The following is a 23,811-nucleotide window of genomic DNA, read 5'->3' as shown; positions in this document are numbered from 1 at the left end:
AATCAATGTAGGGAATTCCGCAAATTTTCATTAGCACGATCGGAGAAGAGAATTCTGGAAATTTCCATCAGCACGATCAGGGTAGGGAATTCCAGGAATTCCCATCAGAATGAGCAGTATCGGAATTTCCAGAAGTTTCCATCAACGCTATCAGTGTAAGGAAATCTGAAAATTCCCATCAGCGCGATCAGTGTAGGGTACACCGGAAATTCCCATCAGTGCGATCAGTGTAAGGAATTCCAGAAATTCCCATCAGCGCGATCAGTGTAGGGAACGCTGGAAATTCCCATCAGCGCGATCAGTGTAGGGAATTCTGGAAATTCGCATCGGAACAATCAGTGCAGGGAATTCCGGAAATTACCATCAGCGCGATCAGTGTAGGGAATTCCAGAAATTCCCATCAACGTGATCTGTGTAGGGAACGCCAGAAATTCCCATCGGAATGATCAATGCAGGAAACGCTGGAAATTCCCATCAGCGTGATCAGTGCAAGGAACGCAGGAAATTCCCACTAGCGCAATCATTGTAGGGAACGCCGGAAATTCCCATCAGTGCGATCAGTGTAGGGCATTCCGGAAATTCCCATCGGAACAACCAGTGCAGGGAACGCCGGAAATAACAGCTTCATTTCAACGTAAATAAGATCAAGGAAATTCCTGGCCTTGGAATCGTTTTATTTATTTAAAAAAGTGCGAAACTCACTCTTTAAACTCAGATTCACCAGCAGTCACACGGCATTTGCATCTAAACAATATTTCAGGGCAATGCCTGATCTTGTAGAACGTCCTGCAAAAACATGGATGCCCCGCACAGTTAATGAGCGTGGAGGAGCCAAGACAACAACAAGCAACACGCCTTGAGCGGTCAGCAAATTTTCACTCAATCGTGTCAATACCGAGGAACATCAATAATCTGCAGGACAATCTGCAGCAGGGCCAACGCTGGTCAATGTTTACTCAGTCGCTGTAATATTTTCGAAAATCAATGCAAAAGAGCTGTGTCGAGCTAAATTAGCTGACGTCCTGGCTTTGGGCCCAGACTTTGGCTGCTCTCTATTCACTGGGGCAGATACTAAAATTTACCATCAAAAATGGTGTCAAATAAAATCAATTCACACCACAGCACAGGGAACTTAAAAGCACAAGGGGGAAAATAAAATCACATTTGCTTCTGAATGATTTACAGTGACCTGATCAATCAGTTGAATGTATTGCACAATTTCCCTGGCTCTTTCATTTTGCATGAAAGCTTTTCATTTTCACTTGTGGTTTCATTTTCCATTTGATCGCTGCGATCTTTTGAAACATTACGCAATGTGGTCATTAACCAGTTCCAGTTGTACTTACACAATATGACTAAATGCGAATTGTAATTCCCCAATCACACGTGGCAACACTTTAAAATGTTCCAACAGATCAGCTTTTCACCAGCCGCAGCTCCTCTCTGATCCTAAAAGCTGGGTATTTGGGAGTATCCATGAAAATAAAGAAAATCTGTCCTGGGTATTTTCGTTGAAAATGAAAAGAAAGGGCCAGAGTTTCTCTCATCTTAACGTAGAATAACTGCTGAGAAATCAGCTCCTACCGACCCTGGTGACGTCTATCTTCCAACAGATTGCCGCTTGAACCTTTGGAATGTTCTTCCACTTAACCCTCTCAGTGAGATTGGGTCGATTGGGCTTATATTCGCTGGAGTTTAGAAGAATGAGAGGGGATCTCATTGAAACTTATAAAATTCTAACAGGACTAGACAGATTAGATGCAGGAAGGATGTTCCCGATGGTCGGGGAGTCCAGAACCAGGGGTCACAGTCTAAGGATAAGGGGTAAGCCATTTAGGACAGAGATGAGGAGGAATTTCTTCACCCAGAGAGTGGTGAACCTGTGGAATTCTTTACCACAGAAGGCAGTGGAGGCCAATTCATTAAATATATTCAAGAAGGAGTTAGGTATATTTCTTAAGGCTAAAGGGATCAAGGGATATGGAGAGAAAGCAGGGACAGGGTACTGAATTTGGATGATCAGCCATGATCTCATTGAATGGCGGAGCGGGCTCGAGGGACCGAATGGCCTACTCCTGCTCCTATCTTCTATGTTTCTATGTTAAGGGGGAAAAATTTGGTTGCTTAGCGCCTCCTGGCACTAACGGGACACAAAGCACCTAGCGCCCGGGCACACGCCATGAACACCTCCCGCGAAATTCAGCGGGAAGTTAGTGCCGCCGGTAGCCGGTACCATCCCCCAGTGCTGTGCCTCCGGCGATGACGTCATCGCCGTGCGCAGTGTCCCGCTCGCGCCCCAGCCGCAAACTTGGCTCGCGCTCCCTGACCTACCGCCGAGCACTGTGTCCAACAGGGTCAGGGGGGCATGTTTGCAGCCGGCGCGGCGATAATTAAAGGGCAGGTGCCGGGCGGCCATTTTTTGGGGGGCTCGCCTGCCAGCACCTGCCCCCTCTTGCCTCCTCCTGCAGGGGGTGCCGGCCACGATCGGGCAGCCCAGCACTCCTCTTGCGTGCCGGGCTCTTTTGCCGACACCCCGCTCCCCGGTGGTCCAGCAGGGCCCCGGTGTGCGCTGCGCTAGGCCCCTCCCCTTTAATCAGGGGAGGGAGGCCTACAGTAACGCGGCGCTATGTGCCGACACGCGTGATGCTGCTGCACGTAGCGCCACAATATTGAATGGGAGCGCGCCAAGGGGGAGGGGGAGCGCTTCCAGCAGCGCCCCACCGCCTGCTTGGGGTGCTACCATTCAATTTCGGGCGCGGGGGGCGCTATCTTTTTCAGGGCGCGAAGAGTAGCACTCCGGCGGAGTTAGCGCCCACCCAATTTCCCCCCCCCCACAAGTTGCGCTCCTCTTTTCAATTTAAAGATGAAGAGGTGGAAATTGATTTTAGCCCGTTTTCGAGTCCATAACCAGAGGCCATCGGCAGCTTATGCCCAACTCAGAGGCACAAGGCTACCATGAAATTGATCCCGGGTCCTGATATGCTTCATTTGGGTGACCTGGTGGTGTCTCTCAAGCCTCCAGAGGCAGATCGCCCCTTTTCCAATGATAAATGTTGGGCTGCTTGTCTTGCCAGCAACAGCCCGAGGATAAGTCCTGGGAGGAAGGGGGGTTGGGGGTTGAAGCGGAATGGGTTCTGGGGGGCAGACTGCACGTGCTGTGCGATTACAAGCTGCCGGTGCCTCTCGGGACAGCTCGCCCATTACCACCGTTCCAGTTTAGGCCGCCTGTTTTTAGGTAAGTTCCCATGGTGGGGGGTAAAATCACGAGCCGGCAGTGGCCCACGGGAATTCCGTGGATCTGGGACGAGCACTCCTGCTGCTCCTGTCTCAAGCTTTAAAGAAAAATGGAACTTACCTTTCGGCCGCTTGTGAGGTCACATCCACACCAGGTCCAGTGCCCAGATTCCCAACAGGGTCCTAAAACGGGCGTGAAGCCCCTCATTAACATATGGAAATCGCATGACCCAACAAATTTCAGATGCCCTTGGAGCAAGGCACATAGTCCAGCGAAATTGCCATAGTGAGATCCAATTTCATCGTCTTGGTCTTTCAGTCTGCTTAGCCTCTTAAACTGTTCTCCTCCCTCAGTCCTTCAGCCTGTTTCCCTTGGCTTGCTGCTCCCAGCTGCTGCTCTCTAACGCTGGCCTCTTGCACCCACCCCCCAACCAGACTTTACCCATTCTCCCTCGTCTGGAAGGAGCTGCTTGTTCGTCCCACAAGACGTGGTTCAGAGTTTCCATTCCAACTGCATATGCAAGTGGAGCATGGTGTAGTGAGTAGTGTTGTATGTTTCCTTCTTTCCAGCAAACCCTCAAAAATATTGTCTATAAACTATATAATAAAAACAGAAAATCTATTAAAATAATATTGCCAATATCAATGATTAAGTGGAAAGTTTACACAATTTTTGTTGACTTTTTGTACCGTTGAGTTTCCGCCAGTTCTCACACACAATGTGAAATATTCTTTCCCGCTCTCTGATTTGCAAACACATTGGCCTAGAAATTCAGTTGGTTGCGCCAGCCGGTAGCGCCTTAGGAGGAGTAGATGTCGGGCGCTAGACGGCTAGCGGCCGGGCGCAGCGCGATCTGCGCCTCGCCCCAACTTCACTCAAGATTTAGCGGCGGCGCAAAGTCTTTGCGCGCGCTCAGTTGCGCGCGCAGATCATGTCGTCATTTCCTCGTGCAACGCCCTTTGTGCACCCCCAACCGGAAATTCAGTCGCTATGCCCCATTGTGCGCTTGGCGCCCCTAGCGACTGTTACAGTGGAACGGTGCTCAGTCGATGCGGGGCGCGGGGGGCGCAAATTAAAGGGCACACCTCCTGCGCTATAAAAGGCTGCCATTTCGCAGCACTCCTTCTTGAGAAAAGGATCTTTGCAGAGAGACCAAGGTAGAGAGCTTTCTGCTTTGGCTCATCACTCGGACCGGTACTTGTGGCTTCAGGCCACAGCTTTCCACTTGTCTTTGCCTTCATTGACATCTCATTGTTTGCCAGCATATTATGGGGGCTGCAATGGGTGTAAACGCTGGCTTTCTCAATTACATCCAAAGGGCTCGCAGACGCCGTGAGAGAGTGGCAGCCCTGGCTAGACGGAGAGGGGGCAACAGGCGTCGGCAAAGGAGGCCTTACCCACCCAGGGTATACCGCCAGCAGTTCTCCTATCTCAACATGTCTGACGAGCAGTGTGTTCGGAGGCTGCGATTCCGAAGGGAGGTGGTCACAGCGATCTGCCACCTGCTTGGCGGTGATCTGCAGCCACAGCTGAGGAGCAGGACGTCTCTGTCGGTGGCAGTGAAGGTGACGGTGGCTCTCAACTTCTATGCCACCGGCTCCTTCCAATCCGCTACTGGGGACATTTCCAACATCTCCCAGTTCGCCGTGCATTGCTGCATCCGCCAGGTCACCAATGCCCTTTTCAAAAGGAGACGTCACTTCATCTCCTTCTCCATGGCCCTTGCCAAGCAGCAACAGCGTGCAATGGGCTTTGCAGCATTCGCGGGCTTCCCCATGGTGCAGGCGCAATTGACTGCACGCATGTGGTTTTGCGGGCACCTCTGGAGAATGCCGAGGATTACCGCAACCGGAAGGGCTACCATTCACTGAACGTCCAGCTGGTGTGTGACCACAGGCAGCTCATCCTAGCTGTCAATGCCCGCTTTCCAGGCAGCAGCCACGATGCCTTCATCCTGCGACAGACTTCTGTGGCAGACATGTTCCAGGCCCAGCCTCACCCACGAGGATGGCTTATCGGGGACAAAGGCTATCCTTTGTGTACCTGGCTGATGACCCCGCTCCGTGCGCCCAGCACCCCTGCTGAAGAGGGATACAACGATAGCCATCAAGCGACCAGGAACATCATCGAACAAACAATCGGCATCCTGAAGCAACGGTTCCGCTGTCTGGATCGTTCCGGTGGAGCCCTACAATATTCGCCGGAGCGAGTCTCCCATTTCGTGGTCGTTTGCTGCATGCTGAACAACCTGGCTATCCGCAGGACTCAGCCACTGCCACCACACATTGGAGGACCACCTGAGGAGGAGGAGCAGGAGGAGGAGGAGGAGGACCAGCACAGGAGGGAGGCACAAAGTGCAAGGGTCACCCGTCGCCGGCTTATTGAACGTCGGTTCTAGTCCCCCTCTCAGGGAATGGCTTGTGCCAATGTCAGCAGATGAATGTAGCCGCTCCACAAGCCCTCGGCCGAGCAGGGCAACCAGGACTTAACAAAAAAACCATGCACAGTGCAATTTAACAACAATAATTTATTGCAAACCTCTGCCCTTCCTACATTACATGCTCATGTGGAGAAGCCCCCTCCAAAAACACAAAACTGCCAGTCTCGGCCTTACAAAAAGAAAGAAAGACACCAGTCTCGGCCTTACAAAAACACAACTGCACCAGTCTCGGCCTTACAAAAAGAAAGAAAGACACCAGTCTCGGCCTTACAAAAACACAACAGGCATTTGAGCATACCTTCTACTTTTTGCCCTGCAAGGGCGATGCCTTTCGCATCCTTGCCTGGCCCCTGCCCGTCCTGCAGCTCCTCCTCAATGGGAGCCCAGTGGCTGCAGCAAGGCTGGGGGAAGGCTGCTGAGGGGCAGATGGCGTGACGGCAGATGCCCTTGGGGGTTGGCCTGCACCAGCTCTGGCCTTGGAGTGGCCGGCTGCTGACTGCTCCAACTCTGGCTGGGCGGCAGCAGTCTGTCCAGCGGCTCGTGGCAGCTGCAATGGCGGAGTGGCAGTGTCGGCTGCAGGAATGGTGCCAACCTGGCAGATCGCAGGTGATTGCTGGTCGCCTGATACAGTGGCACTCGCACGGGCCAGCACTGCAGCATGCGCAGCAAACAGCTGAAGAACAGACAGCTGGGCTGCTGCTGCGCGGCGGGTGCCCTGGCGATGCCTGGCTGATCCAGCGAGGGTGGCAACAGTTAGTGCCCGTGTGGCCCTGGTCTGTGTCCGCAAGACAACAGCCAGTGAATGGATGGCACGACTGAGCACTTGGCTCGAAGCCGCCTGTGCTGCTGCGAAGTCCTGTAGACTCCTGGCCTGTACTGCTCCAAATTGCTGCACACTCCTTGACAAAGACTCAATGGAGTCAGGCATCCTTGCCACTGCAGCCATGAGCTCATTGTGCCTGCGCTCAGCCTGGACGGCCATTTCCTCCAGGAGCCGCACCTCCTCTGCGCTCACCGTCGCAGGACTGGAGGCCGCACTCACCCTCTGGGGAGAAGTCCGCCGAGCTTCCCCACCCCTCCCGCGTTGCTGCAGGCCGCTGGGCCCCGGAGCTTCACTCTCCTCCGACCCTTCCCCCCGGCTCCCCTCCAGGGAAGACGTGTCCCCTACATCGCCATGGGCTGGCGCGGCTGAGGGTGGCACTGATGGGCCGGCTTCCTCTTCCTCCTCCTCATCTTCCAAAGGGCTGACAGTGGCAGCTTGAGGGCCCGCCTCCTCACCTGGCGATTCACCATCTGAAAGCAGGAAGGCACAAGAGTAGCTTTAGAGTGAGGACAGGGCAGCAGCGAGGGAGGCATGAGTGCTGCCATTCACCGCATTGGTCGGACAGTGGCAAAGGATGCTGATCTCATGCGCAAGTGGAACAAGAGAGGTCCAAAAGGTGATGCCCTTACCATTGGTGCCCAGAACAGGGTTGGCATCTCCACTGGCGACGGGGCCAATCAGCCGGCCTGCCATAATGCGCTCCACACGCTGGTCGAGGTCGGAGAGCTCAGGACGGCCTCCCCCGGTCTCAGTTCGGTTGCGCCGTTTGTGCGCCACCTTGGCCTGCAAGAGAAAGGACGGCCTCTAAGTACAGTGTGAAGCCCTGATCTTGTCTGCAATGCCTCCCATGGTCGAATAGCTTGTACAGTGTGTAGCCCTGATCTTGTCTGCAATGCCTCCCATGGTTGAAGAGCTTGTACAGTGTGTAAAGTGCTGAATGTGCAAGTGATTTTCATGCCAGTCCCATAGCTGCTGGATGAGGGCTGGCCATTAGGGCTTTCAGGTCCCTTTGCCCATAAAGTGAGGTGCACATGCAAGGATGAGGAGGACACTGGAAAGGGTACTCACCCTGACAACCCGAGTGAGGTCGTTGAACTTCTTCCGGCATTGCACAGGAGTCCTGGCAACCACGCTGTTGGAAGATACCCTGTTGGAGACCTCCCTCCAGGCTTTCCGGTAGGCGCTGGGCAGCGGCCTCTTGCCACCTTCTGGGATCAGAACATGGCGCCTGCGCTCCACTCCGCCAACCAGCAGCCTCAGGTCACCGTCGCTGAAGCGCTGCGCTCTCTCCCTGGCCTTCTCCATAGCCCTGGGCGTTGTGCAGGTGAAGCTGAAGTGGTCAGGCCTAGGTTGAGGGCTGCAGTGTGCAAGGCGTGGCAGGCAAACAAATCAACCCTCCCCCTTTAAGAGCTGACCGGCGCCAGAGTGTCTGCCGCCAATCAAGAACTCGCCGCACCGGCGCTGCGCCCGGCCTCGGGGGTATCGCTCAGCACCGCCGGCTTAGCACCTAAAGATAGTCGTGCATCGCCTGTTTTAGCGCAGCAGCAACCTCTTGGGGCGATGCGACTGAATATCGGTGAAGGGGGCGCGACTTTGCGCCAGGCGCAAATTTTAGCGGCCGCCCGACTTTACTGCCCCAAAAGTGGCTATACTGAATTTCTAGGCCATTGTTTTAAATAAAAGTTGATACATTCCCTGGAAATAATAAAAAACAAAATCCTCCCCAGAGCCATGATCTCATCGAATGGTGGAACAGGCTTGAGGGAACATTGGAACATAAGAACAGGAGTAGGACATTCAGCCCCTTGAGCCTGTTCTGCCATTCAATAAGATCATGGCTGATCTGTGACCTAACTCGATGGGCCTTTGGCCCATATCTCTTAATACCTTTGGTTAACAGAAAGCTACCATTCCCCGATAGGCTGAATGGCCTACTCCTCGAGAGCGGCAGATCTGCGAGGAGCAAGGCGGTGGTGATATAAAGAGCCCGAGGACCAGGTAGGCCTCAGAGCGGCAAGAGCGGCGGACCTGCGAGGAGTGAGGCGGCGGTGATATAAAGAGCCCGAGGACCAGGTAGGCCTCAGAGTGGCAAGAGCGGCGGACCTGTGAGGAGTGAGGCGGTGGTGATATAAAGAGCCCGAGGACCAGGTAGGCCTCAGAGCGGCGAGAGAGGCGGACCTGCGAGGAGCGAGGCGGCGGTGATATAAAGAGCCTGAGGACCAGGTAGGCTTACTAATCTCCAATCTCTGAGCTCAGGGGGAGGGAGAGAAGTAAAAAGTAATCGAAGTGTGACGTCACCAGAAAGCAGATAAGTGATTGGTTGGTGAGTATTTCTCTCTTTTTTAAACTTTAACTCTGTGGTTTATAGTTTTTAAGGTCTCTGTGGTGTAGCGGGGACTGTTGGTAAACCAGGGCCATTAAATATACCATTTAACTGTAGTGTAATTGGTGGGATTGATTTGATTTAATTTAATTTCAATTAATTAAAGGGTAAGTCATGGCAGGACAGCCCGGCCCTGTGGTATGCTCCTCCTGCGCTATGTGGGAACTCAGGGACACTTCCTGTGTCCCTGACAACTATGTGTGCAGGAAGTGTGTCCAGCTGCAGCTACTGGCAGACCACATTATGGCACTGGAGCTGCGATTGGATACATACTGGACCATTTGCGATGCGGAGGACTTCGTGGATATCACGTTTAAGCAGTTGGTCACAGCACAGGCAAAGGTTGGACAGGCAGAAAGGGAAGGGGTGACCAACAGGCAGAGTAGTAGGCGCAGGCAGGTAGTGCAGGGATCCCCTGTGGACATCTCCCTCTCAAACAGATATGCCACTTTGAATACTGTTGGGGGGGATGGCTTATCAGAGGAAGGCAGCAGCAGCCAACTTCCTGGCACCAGGGGTGGCTCTGCCGCACAGGACGGGAGGAAAAAGAAGGGTAGAGCTATAGTAATAGGGGATTCTATTGAAAGGGGAATAGATAGGCGTTTCTGCGGACGCAAACGAGGCTCCGGGATGGTGTGTTGCCTCCCTGGTGCAAGGGTCAATGATGTCTCAGAGCGGCTGCAGAACATTTTGGAAGGGGAGGGTGAACAGCCAGTTGTCGTGGTGCATATAGGTACCAACGATATTTGTAAAAAACGGGATGAGGTCCGATAGCTGAATATAGGGAGTTAGGAGGTAAATTAAAAAATAGGACCTCAAAGGTAGTAATCTCAGGATTGCTACCGGTGCCAGGTGCGAGTCAGAGTAGAAATAGAAGGATATTTCAGATGAATACGTGGCTAGAGGAATGGTGCAAGGGGGAGGGATTCAAATTCCTGGGACATTGGAACCAGTTCTGGGGGAGGTGGGACCAGTTCAAACCGGACGGTTTGCACTTGGGCAGGGCCGGGACCAATGTCCTAGGGAGAGTGTTTGCTAGTGCTCTGGGGGAGGGTTTAAACTAAAATGGCAGGGGGTTGGGAACCTGAGAAGGGAGACAGAGGAAAGGGAAACAAGGATAAAAGCAAAATATAGGAAGGAGAAAAACAAAAGTGGCAGTCAGAGAAATCAACGGTTTAAATCAAACATGGCCACAGTAAATAATAATTCTAATAGGTTTAAGAGCGTTAAAAAAACAAGCCTGAAGGCTTTGTGTCTTAATGCGAGGAGCATTCGTAATAAAGTGGATGAATTAGCTGCGCAAATAGAGGTAAACAAATATGATTTGATTGGGATTACGGAAACATGGCTCCAGGGTAGCCAAGGCTGGGAACTCAACATCCAGGGGTATTCAATATTCAGGAAGGATAGGCAAAAAGGAAATGGAGGTGGGTAGCATTGCTGGTTAAAGAAAGGATTAACACAATTGTAAGAAAGGATATTTGCTCTTTTGATGTGGAATCTGTATGGGTAGAACTGAGATATACCAAGGTGCAGAAAACGTTAGTGGGAGTGGTATATAGACCTCCAAACAGTAATGCGGAGGTTGGGGATGGCATTAAAAGGGAAATTAGAGAAGCGTGCAATAAGGGCACAGCAGTCATCATGGGTGACTTCAATCTACATATAGATTGGGCTAACCAAATTAGTAACAATACTGTGGAGGAGGAATTCCTGGAGTGTATACGGGATGGTTTCCTGGACCAAGATGTCGAGGAACCAACCAGAGATCAGGCCACATTAGACTGGGTATTATGTAACGAGAAAGGATTAATTAGCAATCTTGTTGTACGAGGCCCCTTGGATTGGAGCGATCATAATATGATAGAATTCTTCATTAAGATGGAGAATGAAGTAGTTGACTCAGAGACTAGGGTCCTGAATTTAAATAAAGGAAACTACGATGGTCTGAGGCGCGAGTTGGGTAGGGTTGATTGGGGAATGTCACTCAAAGGGTCGATGGTGGATAGGCAATGGCAAACATTCAAAGACTGCATGGATGAACTACAGAATTTGTTCATCCCAGTTTGGCATAAAAATAAAACAAAAAAGGTGACTCAACCATGGCTAACAAGGGAAATTAGGGATAGCATAAGATCCAAGGAGAGGACATATAAATTGGCCAGAAAAAGCAGTAAACCTGAGGATTGGGAGCAGTTTAGAATTCAACAAAGGAGGACAAAGGGATTAATTAAGAAGGGGAAAATAGAATATGAGAGTAAGCTTTCAGGGAACAAAGAAACTGACTGTAAAAGCTTTTATAGATATGTGAAGAGAAAAAGATTGGTGAAGTCAAGCGTAGGTCCCTTGCAGTCAGAATCAGGGGAATTTATAATGGGCAACAAAGAAATGGCTGATCAATTAAATACATATTTCGGTTCTGTCTTCACAAAGGAGGACACAAATAACCTCCCAGAGATGTCGGGGAACATAGGGTCTGATGAAAGGGAGGAAGGCAACTGCCGAGAATGGCCCATGATAAATGTATTTCCCTCACCATCCAGGGTAGGAGGGGAGCCTTCAGCACTCGCATCCCTTCAGGAATTTCTGAATTAACATTTACCAGTAGCTTTTCAAGTAGAACAGAATCTCCATCAATCTGTAAACTAATGTAATCAACATGTTTTTATTTGGGTTTGTTTCCCAGGCTGTCAAGTAATCAGCTGGAGCAATGGCCACGAACTCCCGCCTCAGGTTGACAGACGTGGTTCCCAAGCTGCGTGAATCCCGTGGCCATGCAGGGAAATTTAAAAAGTAAGTGAAAAAAGGCTCTTAAGTGCCTGTAAACTACCTGATAATGATTTCAATTGGGTCCCCCCACTGTGGCTGGTCGGGTCAGCTCCGCGATGACAGATGGGCCTGGGGGAAAGGCACGTGGGAGCCAGATGACAATGGGTTCCTGACCCGCTGTCAAAAATAACAACTTTCCCACCCGACCCGCCACCGATCTCGCCCGCTACTACCCCAGAAAATGAGTTGAACTTAGCTGTTGAATTCACCAAATACTTGAATGTGGCCCAGTTCAATCAGGTTCATTCTCAAACGTCCGTATTTCCCATTAAAACTGTTTAATTTCCATCCAATGCCCCATCTAGTCACTGGGTCGAGCTCCAGCATGATTCTGTCAGTACAAACTGTGGCTTGAATCACTACCATTCACTATCAGACCATAACCTTGTCACTTTTCATATAGTTAAAGAATGCTGCAATAATTCTCACTGAAAATAATAATTCAGTTGAAACTGTGGCTGGATGTTGTGAAACTTTACATGCAGTATCTGATGTGTTGGTTCGGCTCATAAATCTCTATTATAACCAGATGGAAACTTAAATAGTGGAAGAACGTAAGCTATAAGAAACCTGGGATTGGATCCTTGTAAGTGAAAGTCTAGATATTGTTTTCCTTGAATTATTTAGCTAACATATCAATGATAAGGACATGGAAACATCCTCAAGAATTTATATTGTGAGTTCGTTCATTACTGCAGCCAAATGTGCCGATATTTATTTGTTTTACAATATCAGTTTTCGATTTAACCAATTCTAGTCATCGATTTAACCAATTCTAGTCATCGATTTAACCAATTCAAGTCATCGATTTAACCAATTCTAGTCATCGATTTAACCAATTCTAGTCATCGATTTAACTAATTCCCAGGTGGACGCCTAAAACAAGCACTAGGCCCCTTGAATGTGTTAATTAGGGGCCTAACGCCTGTTGAAGGACAGCTTAGAGAATCAGTTCTGGACGAGCGGAGAGCGTGTCGATCCTGCTCTCACTCAGGTTCCAGCAGCGGCCCTCTGGTCGCCAATGAAAAGTAAATACTTGGAAAAAAAATTGAAAAACCTTTCAGGGGAGACAGGAGGAGCAGGAATGCAACCCCTACCCAAAGGCATCGCGATTTCCCCCCCTCCACCCCATCTCTTCCTTAGCAACCGTCACCCTCCCGCCCTTAGCAACCGTCCCCCTCCCACCCTTCGTGCTGACCTGAGGGCCACTGTCAGTTGGGCAGGTGTCGCTAAACTGATGTTTCCCATTGGGCGAGCAGCCTGTGGAGGAGTGGCCAGGACCGGACGCTCTCCCCGAGTGCGTAGATCAGGCTCGAGGAACACTTTCTATCGATCCTCGGCCCTCTTGCTTCGGGTTAGTGTGAAACGCGCAGCGACGAGTCTGGGCCCGAAAACGGGTCCAGAAGATTTTTTTTACCCCCGTGAGTCTAGACAGAGGGAGGTGTATCTATTCTGTCCCGTGTGTAGAACGCAGAACCTGTTTGCTCCCACAGTGAAGTCCTGATATAAAAACAAAAAATGCTGGAAATACTCAGCAGGTCAGGCAGCATCTGTGGAGAGACAAACTGAGTCAACGTTTCAGGTCGATGACCCTTCGCGAAGGGCTCATGACTATTAAACACACTTCAGGTTAATCTGTGGAGTATCAAACCCAAAACATAAATCAGGATTGGGCCGTGTTGATTCTTTTCAACTAAGTCGTAAAATTAAACCAATGCTGTTTTAAATTTGAAAAAGCAATGATTAAGTATTGCTGTGTGAGAAACATATAAATGCTTAACCTGGCATTCCCCAGTCTCTTAGTTTAGCGGAGGCATTAACCCATTTACTTTAAACAGGTTAACACTTCTGCTAAAATGGCACGGAGAAGAATTTCAAGGAAGCGCAGAAAGTATTCGCGCTTTGTAACTTCAAGACACCGGTATTTTATCGGCAAGTGACATGCAATCACATGGTGCAGTGCGGGTTGTCGTAATGTAACCATTTAATCGCTGGCAGCCGAGTGGAGTCAACAGCTGCAAATTGACAACCGAGACATTACCAACAACTCGTCCAATCAAATTCATTAGGCAAATGGCTGAACCTGCTCTAGCCTAGTGTGTCCCATGGTAAAGAGCATGGTAAAGAAATGAAATATTTCCTAAGCCAGGTATAAAATTGGGACAGAACACTATTACCAATGGACCTCTTAGCCACAATCCAATTTATATATATAGGCCTAGAAATTGGGTTGTGGCGCAAAAGTCGCCTGAGCGCAGGATTTAGCGCAGCGATCGGAGTGATACTGATCACCAGAAATTCAGTTTCAGTGCCCCTCGAGGGAGACGGGGCGAGGCTCGAGGCGCTCCGCGTCCCTCTTAGGGCGCTGAAACTGATTATCGCAGCGCAACGTGCCGCAGCGCCACACGCTGCGGCACGGCACGCTGCGGTACTGCAGGCCTTCCTCCCACTGTTAAGGGGGAGGTGCCTGCAACAGCGCGATCCCCGCTCGCGAGTGCCGGCAAATGAGTCCGGCACCAAGGAGAAGTGCCGGGCTCTCGGGAAACAGCCGGCAATGCCGCGGGGGGGGGGGGGTTAGGAGGCCGGGGACGGAGGTGCTGGCAGGCGGCCGCTGAAAAAGTGGCCGCCCCGCACCTCCACCTTAACTTGCGCCGCTGCCGGCACAGTAAGGCCCCGTGAACCGGGCGCGGGTAGCGAACGGCGCAACTGCGGCGTTCGCTACCAAATATCGCGAACGGGGCATGAATGGGGCGCTGCGCACACCGATGACGTCATCGGCGGCGCAGCGCAAATGCCTAACGCCACCATCAGCGCCCCTACTGAATATCGCGGGAGACGCAGCCAGTGGCGCTACAGCCACTGACTGCCTCTTTAGGCGCTAACAGGTGGCGCTACTCACCCAATTTCTCCCCCCTAATATTTAAATGAATGAATAATAGCAAAATAAAAGTGTAGCTTATTGCTACTTACCCGTTAACATTTAATCAAAAGGAGATGAGTTGAAGTTTTAATAAGAAGTAAAACAACATTCCTGGTACAGTATATAATAAATGCGTTTCTGCACATCTCCAAAACTGTCTGTTTTTTGTTTAATCAAGGCCAGCTACATGAGCAGCAAGCTGCCCTGTCCTCACGCTAGCTGTCTAAAACCTGATTTATATTTTGCATAAAACTTTTGTGCCTTGATTTTAGTTTCATTAACTGTTTTACGCAATGCTTTTAGCTACCACCCCCCTCCCACTCAGACAGTAACTTTAAAAGGAGGGAGCTATTTTTAACCCACCCCATCACCTTGATTGATTGGTGGGTCTTAATGGAATCTGTTTTCATACTCTGTGTTTGTAGTTTAAATGTTCACTGAGTACAGGCTGCCGTACACGACAGCAACTTCAGCTAAGAACCTTCGCAACTACCAACTATTTAATGTTTGAAGATCAAATTGATAGATGTGTAAAACCATAACATATCACAATAGAAAATATTTATCAAAAATGTCAGCTTGCATTGTCTTTAAAGCTAAATTCCTTGATTTCAGCTTTTGCCCTGCATAGCAAAAGCACACACAAATACATTATATATGAGGAAAGCTAGGATAGGCTGGGATTGTTTTCTTTGGAACAGAGGAGGTTGAGGGGAAACTTAATTGAGGTATTTAAAATTTTATGGGGCATAAATAGAGTGGATAGGAAGGACCTATTTCCCTTGGCAGAGGGGTCAATAACCAGGGGGCACAGATTTGAAGTAATTGGTAGAAGGATTAGAGGGGAGTTGAGGAGAACCTTTTTTCACCCAGAGGGTGGTGGGGGTCTGGAACTCACTGCCTGAAAGGGTGGTAGAGGCAGAAACCCTCATCACATTTAAAAAGTACTTGGATATGTACTTGAAGTGCCGTAACCTACAGGGCTACGGACCAAGAGCTGGAAAGTGGGATTAGGCTGGAGAGCTATTTTTCGGACACAATGGGCCGAATGGCCTCCTCCTGTGCTGTAAATATCTATGGTTCCATTATTCTATGACATGGTTTTCCTCTTTATATTACTTACTGCAGCCCAAATATTACTATTTGCAATATTTATACACTGTTGATATATTGTGTTAAATATTGTTCCTCTGATATTTCGTGTGTTCTTCTGCACTATTTTAACAAAGATGTTAAACATTTTAAATAAAGGGGTTAATATATCCATTAAAACTGTGCACATAGGATTATTCTAAGCTAATATCACAAACAGCACTATATAAAAGTATGTTGAATTAAACCACTGATAATATATCAGTAGATTCAAAGTTCAGATTTTGTTTTCACCTTCTTCATTTCTTTTTCTTCATCTCCATTTGGGAAGAGTTCAGTGTCATCTACGCCAGAGAGATCCCAATGATATATCCAGCCTGGGATCACACCTACAGAAGGTCAGGCTAGGCTGGGGGTCTGAAGAAAATTTAATTTTTTTTCCCTTTAAAATTTTAAAATTCAACGTCGTGTGTACAGCTGTGCCGGGAGAGCTTTTGCTCCAAGCAATCTATTCCTGAAGCCCCTGCACTGGCCTTTCACTGCTGGACGCCAGGGTCTAACAGGCGGCCCCTGCACCAGCATTCCTTGGTATGCATTCCATGGCAGAGGCCGAGTTTCCCTCATCGACATCTAAATTACATAGGCCTGCCCATATATGGGTGGATTTTATCCCCGCGTCGCTTTCCATCTCCATCTGCCCCAAATCTACTGAAAAATCAATAGGGATGAAGCATGTCTAGCCAAGTGAGTGTCGGCAGACTATTTAATCAAAACCAAGTCCTCACCCACTGTCAGGAGACATGCACTTTCCCACAAGGAGTCACTGGCTAACAGTCAGGAGCAGAACCCTTGGCTGACGTCACCTCCCTAGCAGAGGGATACTGAGGCCATCTGAAGCACTGCCACCTGTCTACACAGCTCAGTGCCAAAGGACCTAGTAAATGTGTCCTCTGAGCCATCAGGAAAACCTTCTTTAAGATTCCACTGGACCTTCGGATCTCTGGTGCCAGGAGGGCAGGCGGGCAGCCCACACTTCCCCATTGCCCTCAGGTAGTGCCAGGGGGCACACAGTACTGCCAGGCATGGCCCTCCCTTCCCCGCAAGAAGACAGCAGTAGCCACGTACCCGCAAAACAACACATCCCACCGATGGGACAGAACATGAAAAAAGCTTGACTGTATTCATTAAATTGCTTCTACACGCCTTGTCTCTTTATTTAAAAGGATAGCTTGTGAAATTCTTTATGTCCCTATGGTTCCTTTCTTTAGCCAGGACAGCATAGGCAGAATACGTGATGAAGTTTCTACCTCTGGGAAACAATATACACTGTAAATTGAGCAATGTTGCTGATGTGCCCAAAAGCAACCAGTAATAAGCCTGAGGCACAAAGTTTCAGGCCGAAGTGACGTTCACAGCCACTGACAATGTGGTGCTTTCCTGGAGTTTGGCTGCATTGTGACAGAACTCTGTCACGGCGGCCGAGATTTTCCTTACCTCTGCGGGCCCGGGGCGGGCGATGTCGGTGGCGGGTCCCGACCCCGCTGCTGGCTCCATCCCACTGTCCAAAATGATTTTACATTGATGGGGCTTGTTAAGCCTGCGCAGCATGTTTCCTGGGCCAATCAGCCGGTTTCCTTAAAGGGACCATGGCCAACTTTCTTTTAACAATTCTGCTGTCCGTGTTCTACAGCATTGACTGTAAACACTGACAATGACTGCACAGAGGTGCAGGGCTGCATCCAGGCTCTCTCATGACTCCCTCCATATGCTTATGGAGGGAGTCACAGTACACAGGGAGGTCCTCTTCCCTTCCCATGGGCAGAAGACACCTCCCCAGTAGACCAACACAGCCTGGTTGCACATTGCACAGGAGGCCACAAGTAGGATGTTATCAGGAGGACCTGGGTGCAGTGGCACCAACCTTTCAATGATCACAGTAGATCACGAAATGTTACTGCAAAGCCACACTCACCTTCATCCTCCTGTGCCACTCATCACATCCCCATCACTCTGCCTTCCCTACCCTACTCCTGTACATCCTTACTCACACCAATTTACCTTGCACCTCCACCCATCCCTCTCTATCTACAGTATCACATCCCCATCTCACTAGCCACCCCTCACACTTTCCCTCATTCTAGTGCCATCATACCAACTAACAACACACAAGGGTAGGTACTTGGGTGTTTTAGCCAATGTTCATGTAAAGTTTCTGTAAATGTGCTGCCAAACATTGAAACCTTTATTTTCAACACTTTGCGTTCTTGGACAGATTTGTGTGCACCTTCGGAAGTGGCTTAGTGAATTGCAGTGAATGGTGAGACATAATGGTACCCCCTGCAATGGTGGTGAGTGTGAAAGGAATGGCTTGGACATTGTAGGGATGCTTTATGGTGTGGGGTGGTGCCAACCTGGCACATCATGTGGCAGCCAGGGTTTACAGCGTCAAGTGAAGTAAATCTGTCCATGGTGAGGCCATCCCTGGCCTCACGGGCAGCAACGTGCTCGGGTGCTGATGCCCTCTGTCCTGTGCAGCATCAGGTGATTACGGAGAAGGTTGGTGTTGTTGTTGTTGGTGTGCCTGGTGCTGCTGGTGTAGGGGCTCATCGTGGTCGGATTCTGAGGACCAAGGTGAGAGTGTATAAAGGGCACCCATTTTGATGGAATAGATGGCAGGTGATGTAGAGATGACAGAAACAATCTGTCAATGGTGAGAGAGTTCTTCCGATGAGGTAAGAGTGGATGGAGAGTGGATGTAGAGTGGAAAGCCTGCAGAATCTGTGCTGGAAATTGACTGAGAAACAGCTTGTGGCTGAGGCAAGTGATGATCTATCAGTTGAGAGCTTTTACTGTACATTTGAAGCTGTCAAGTAATCAGCTGGAACAATGGCCACTGAACTCCCGCCTCAGGTTCACGGACGTGGTCCCCGTGGTTCCTGTGGCCATGAAGTTAAAGTGAAAAGGTAAGTTAAAAAAGCCTGTTAATGATCTGTTAATGACAATGGCCCAGAACTTGGTGTCGGGGGCTTGCCGCGCGTGCAAGCCCCCGATCTGCACTCAACCTGCGCGCTGACATCTGAAGCCCGGGCCTGCTTGCATTTCCTGTGACAGGCCCGGTTCAGATGTCAGCGCGCAATGCTTACCTGATCCAGCGGCGTAGTTAGTGCGATGTGCCGGCTGGGATCAGGTGAGCACTGTACAATCAATCAGGGGAGGGGAAGGTTCATTCATGAGTTTGAGAGTAAGAATTGTCAAACTCATGAAAACTACGGGGGCCCAAAACACTATTTAAACTTTAAATAAAAATTTAAAAAACATCCCAATCATTAAATTAAGTATAAATAAGTTTAAAAAAATAATTTAAACAATAATTTTTTTTTTTGAAAAAAATAAATTTTTAATAAAAAGGGTTTAAAACTAAACTTACCTTATTGTAGATTCTTTAAAATAATAAACCTGTGGAAAAAGAAATTCTAAATTACACTAAAATACCACTTACCTGTAAAAATAAATACTTACGTGTGCTTTTTACAAGCGTAAAGACCGGAGGCCTTTAGACATGCGCAAATCCCCCAAAACAGAGGAAATCCAAGACGCACCCGCTGCCCCCTACAGCGCACGCGCTAGCCTCTTCAACTCTTGGGTTGGAGGAGAGGAAATGCCGGTTTTCAGCGCATGCGCTGTGCATGCTGAAAACCGGCATTTCCTCCGGCCAGACGCGTGAGTACCCCTTCCGTACTCACGCATTTGGGGAGGAATGACTGCCCCATTATAATAAGTTTAATTGGGTCGCCCACTGCTGCCTGTCGGGTCTGCTCAGCACTGACAGACCCGACATTGGGAAAGTCGCGTGGTGGCGTGTTCCCGCTGCCAAAAAAAGCTAGGCCTAGAAATTCAGTTGTTAGCGCCAGCCGCTAGCGCCTTAGGAGGAGGAGAAGTGGGGCGCTAAGCGGCTAGTGCCCGGGCGCGGCGCAATCTCACCTCTCGCGAACTTCAGTCAAGATTTAGCGGCGGCGCAAAACTGCAGCGCCCGCTCAGCTGCGCGCGCAGATCCTGACGTCATTTCATGGTGCAACGCCCTTGGTGCGCCCCGATCCGGAACTTCAGTGGCGCCCCCCTTCTGTGCGCCTGGCGCCCCCAGCGACTGGTAGAGGGGAACGGTTCCCAGTCGCTGCGGGGTGCGGGGGGCGCTATTTAAAGGGGACTCCTCCTGCATTATAAGTGGCAGCCATTTTGTGCCAATCCTGTGTGAGGGACAGATATTTGGAGAGAGACAAAGGGAGAGAGCTTTGACTCAGCGCTCGCACAGGTACTTCTGGCTTCAGGCCAGAGCTTTACACTTGGATTTAACTTTCAGTGCCATAGTCTAGAGTCGCCACATATAATGGGAGCTGCAATGGGTGGAAACGTTGGCTTTCTGCATTGCATTCAAAGAGCTCAGAGACGCCGTGAGAGAGTGCCAGTCATGGCCAGATGGAGAAGGGCCAACAGGCGTCGGCACAGGAGGCCTTACCCACCCAGGGTATACCGCCAGCAGTTCTCATATCTGAACATGTCTGAGGAGCAGTGTGTTCAGAGGCTGCAATTCAGAAGGGAGGTGGTCACTGAGATCTGCCACCTGCTTCGCAGAGATCTGCAGCCACAGCTGAGGGGCAGGACGTCTCTGTCGCTGGCACTGAAGATGACGGTGGCTCTCAACTTCTATGCCACCGGCTCCTTCCAATCCGCTACTGGGGACATTGCCAACATCTCCCAATTCGCGGTACATTGCTGCATCCGCCAGGTGACCAATGCCCTTTTCAGAAGGAGACGTCAGTACATCTCCTTCCCCATGACCCTGGACAAGCAGCAAGAGCGTGCAATGGGATTTGCAAGAATAGCAGGCTTCCCCATGGTCCAGGGCGCCATTGACTGCACGCATGTGGCTTTGCGGGCACCTCTAGAGAATGCCGAAGATTACCACAACCGGAAGGGCTACCATTCGCTCAACGTCCAGTTGGTGTGTGACCACAGGCAGCTCATACTAGCTGTCAATGCTCACTTTCCAGGCAACAGCCACGATGCCTTCATCCTGTGCCAGACTTCTGTGGCAGACATTTTCGAAGCCCAGGCTCACCCACGAGGATGGCTTCTCGGGGACAAGGGCTATCCTTTGGGCACCTGGCTGATGACCCCGCTCCGTGCGCCCAGCACCCCTGCTGAAGAGCGATACAATGACAGCCATCAAGCTACCAGGAACATCATTGAGCACACAATCAGCGTGCTCAAGCAACGGTTCCGCTGTCTGGACCGTTCCGGAGGAGCCCTACAGTACTCGCCTGAGCGAGTCTCCCATTTCGTTGTAGTGTGCTGCATGCTGCACAACCTGGCTATCCTCAGGACTCAGCCACTGCCAGCAGACATTGGAGGACCACCAGAGGAGGAGGAGGAGGAGGAGGAGGAGGAGCACCAAGACGGGAGGGAGGCACAAAGTGCAAGGGCCGTCAATCGGCGGCTTATTGCAACTCGGTTCTAGGCCCCCTCTCAGGGAATGGCTTGTGCCAATGAAAGAACATGAATGGAGCCGCTCCGCAAACCCTTAGCCGGTCAAGGCAACAAATAGTTCAAAGTGCAAACATGGACAATGTGAATAAAGAAAATTTTTTATTGTGCAAACTCTGTGCCCTTCCCGCATGACAAACTAATTCAGATAAACCCCCCAAAAAACAGTCAGAGACATAACTGGCTCTCACAACCTTCAGAAAATGAAAAAAACAGTTAAACAAAAATGACCATGATCCTCGGCCTTCATATAAAAAACAAACACAACAGCCTCAGCCTTCATATATAAAAAAAACATTCTCGGCCTTCATATATAAACACAATATTTGGCCACAGCTTCAACTTTTTCCCCTGCGAGGGTGAGCCGCCTCGCTTCCGCGAGTGGCCTCTTCCTGCCCTGCAGCTCCTCCTCAATAGGACCCCAGTGGCTGCAGCAAGGCTGGGGGAAGGCTGCTGAGGGTCAGATGGTGAGACAGCTGATGCCCTTGGGGGTCGGCCTGGACCAGCTCTGGGCCGGGAGGGGCCGGCTGCTGACTGCTCCAACTCTGCTTGGGCGGCAGCAGTCTGTCCTACGGGTGGTGGCAGCTGCAGTGAAGGAGTGACAGTGTTGGCGGCAGGAATGCTGCCAACCTAACAGAGCACAGGCACTCCCTGGTCAGCTGATACACTGGCACTAGCACGGGCCAGCACTGCAGCATGCGCAGCAATCTGCTGAAGCACAGACTGCTGGGCTGCTGCGGCGTGGCGAGGGCCCCGGTGATGCCTGGCCGATCCAGCGAGGGTGGCAGCAGTTAGTGCCCGTGTGGCCCTGGTCTGTGTCTGCATGACAGCCGCCAGTGAATGCACGGCACGACTGAGCACTTGGCTCGAAGCCGCCTGTGCTGCACTGAATTCCTGCAGACTCCTGGCCTGTGCTGCCCCAAATTCCTGCAGACTCCTGGCCTGTGCTGCCCCGAATTCCTGAACACTCCTTGCCAGTGACTCTATGGAGTCAGGCATCTTTGCCACTGCAGCCATGAGCTCAGTGTGCCTGCGCTCAGCCTGGGCGCCCATTTCCGCAAGGAGCCGCACCGCCTCTGCGCTCACCGTAGCAGGACTGGAGGCCGCACTCACCCTCCGGGGAGAAGGCCGCCGAGCTTCCCCACCCCTCCCGCGTTGCTGCAGCCCGCTGGGCCCCGGAGCTTCACTCTCCTCAGGCCCTTCCCCCCTGCTCCCCTCCAGGGAAGACGTGTCCTCATCATGGCCATGGGCTGCCTCGGCTGAGGGTGGCACTGATGGGCCGGCTTCCTCTTCCTCCTCCTCGAATTCAGAATCACTGACAGTGGCAGCTTGAGGGGCCACCTCCTCACCTGGCGAATCAGCATCTGAAAGCAGGGAGGCACAAGAGTTGCTTTAGAGTGAGGACAGGGTGGCAGCGAGGGAGGCATGAGTGCTGCTATGCACTGCATTGGTTCGAAAGTGGCAAAGGATGCTGGTGTGAGGCACAAGTGGAAAGAGAGAGGTCAAAAAGGTGATGACCTTACCATTGCTGTCCAAAACAGGGTTGGCATCGCCACTGGCGACGGGGCCAATCAGCCGGCCTGCCATAATGCGCTCCACACACTGCTCCAGGTCGCTGAGCTCTTTCAGGTCAGGACGGCCTCCCCCGGTCCATAGCTGATGCCTGCGATTGTGGGCCAGCTTGCCCTGCAAGGGAAAGGACGGCCTCTAAGTACAGTGTCAAGCCCTCATCTTGCCTGCACTGCCTCCCATGGTGGAATAGCCCTGACAGTGTCAAGCCCTCATCTTGCCTGCACTGCCTCCCATGGTGGAATAGCCCTGACAGTGTCAAGCCCTCATCTTGCCTGCACTGCCTCCCATGGTGGAATAGCCCTGACAGTGTCAAGCCCTCATCTTGCCTGCACTGCCTCCCATGGTGGAATAGCCCTGACAGTGCGTAAAGTACTGAATGTGCAAGTGGTTTTCATGAGAGTCCCATAGCTCTTGGATGACGGCTGGGCATTGGGACTTTCAGGTCCCCTTGGCCAGAAACTTTGGTGCACATGCAGGGATGAAGAGGATAGTGGAAAGGGTACTCACCCTGACAACCCGAGTGAGGTCGTTGAACTTTTTTCTGCATTGAACTGAAGTCCTGGCAACCATGCTGTTGGTGGTCACCCTGTTTGCCACCTTCCTCCAGGCTTTTCGGTACTCGCTGGGAAGCGGCCTCCTCCCACTGTCAGTGAAGAGGACAGGTCGCCTGCGCTCCACTGCGCCAACCAGTAGCCTCAGGGCACCCTCGCTGAAGCGCTCCGCTCACTCCCTAGCCTTCTCCATTGTCCTGGGTGTTGAACTGTTGAACCAGCAATGGTCAGGCCTTGCTTCAGGGCTGCAGTGTGCAGGGCGTGGCAGCCAAACAAATCGACCCTCCCCCTTTAAGAGCTGACCGGCGCCAGCGTGTCTGCCTTCAATCAGCAACTCGCCGCACCTGCGCTGCGCCCGCCCTCGGTGTTAGCACCTCGGCTCGCCGGCTTAGCGCCTTATGATAGTCGTGCACTGCCTGTTTTAG

At 51.0% G+C, this 23,811-nt stretch overlaps 1 long non-coding RNA gene across 1 annotated transcript in view; it reads left to right on the top strand.

Moving 5' to 3' along the window:
* The first annotated feature begins 12,894 nt into the window (after positions 1–12,894).
* Positions 12,895–23,811, top strand: part of LOC147117865 (uncharacterized) — a 93,517-nt gene continuing 82,600 nt past the window's right edge. Inside the window, exon 1 of the long non-coding RNA XR_015078310.1 lies at positions 12,895–13,064. This is a non-coding gene — a long non-coding RNA (uncharacterized LOC147117865). The remainder of the gene's footprint in view (positions 13,065–23,811) is intronic.

This window comes from Somniosus microcephalus, chromosome 5 (assembly GCF_052327205.1).
Source record: "Somniosus microcephalus isolate GS21.2 chromosome 5, FLI_Smic_1.0, whole genome shotgun sequence".
Taxonomy (NCBI): domain Eukaryota; kingdom Metazoa; phylum Chordata; class Chondrichthyes; order Squaliformes; family Somniosidae; genus Somniosus; species Somniosus microcephalus.
Note: the sequence above shows the minus strand (reverse complement) of the source record. Positions and strands in the feature narration are given on the sequence as shown.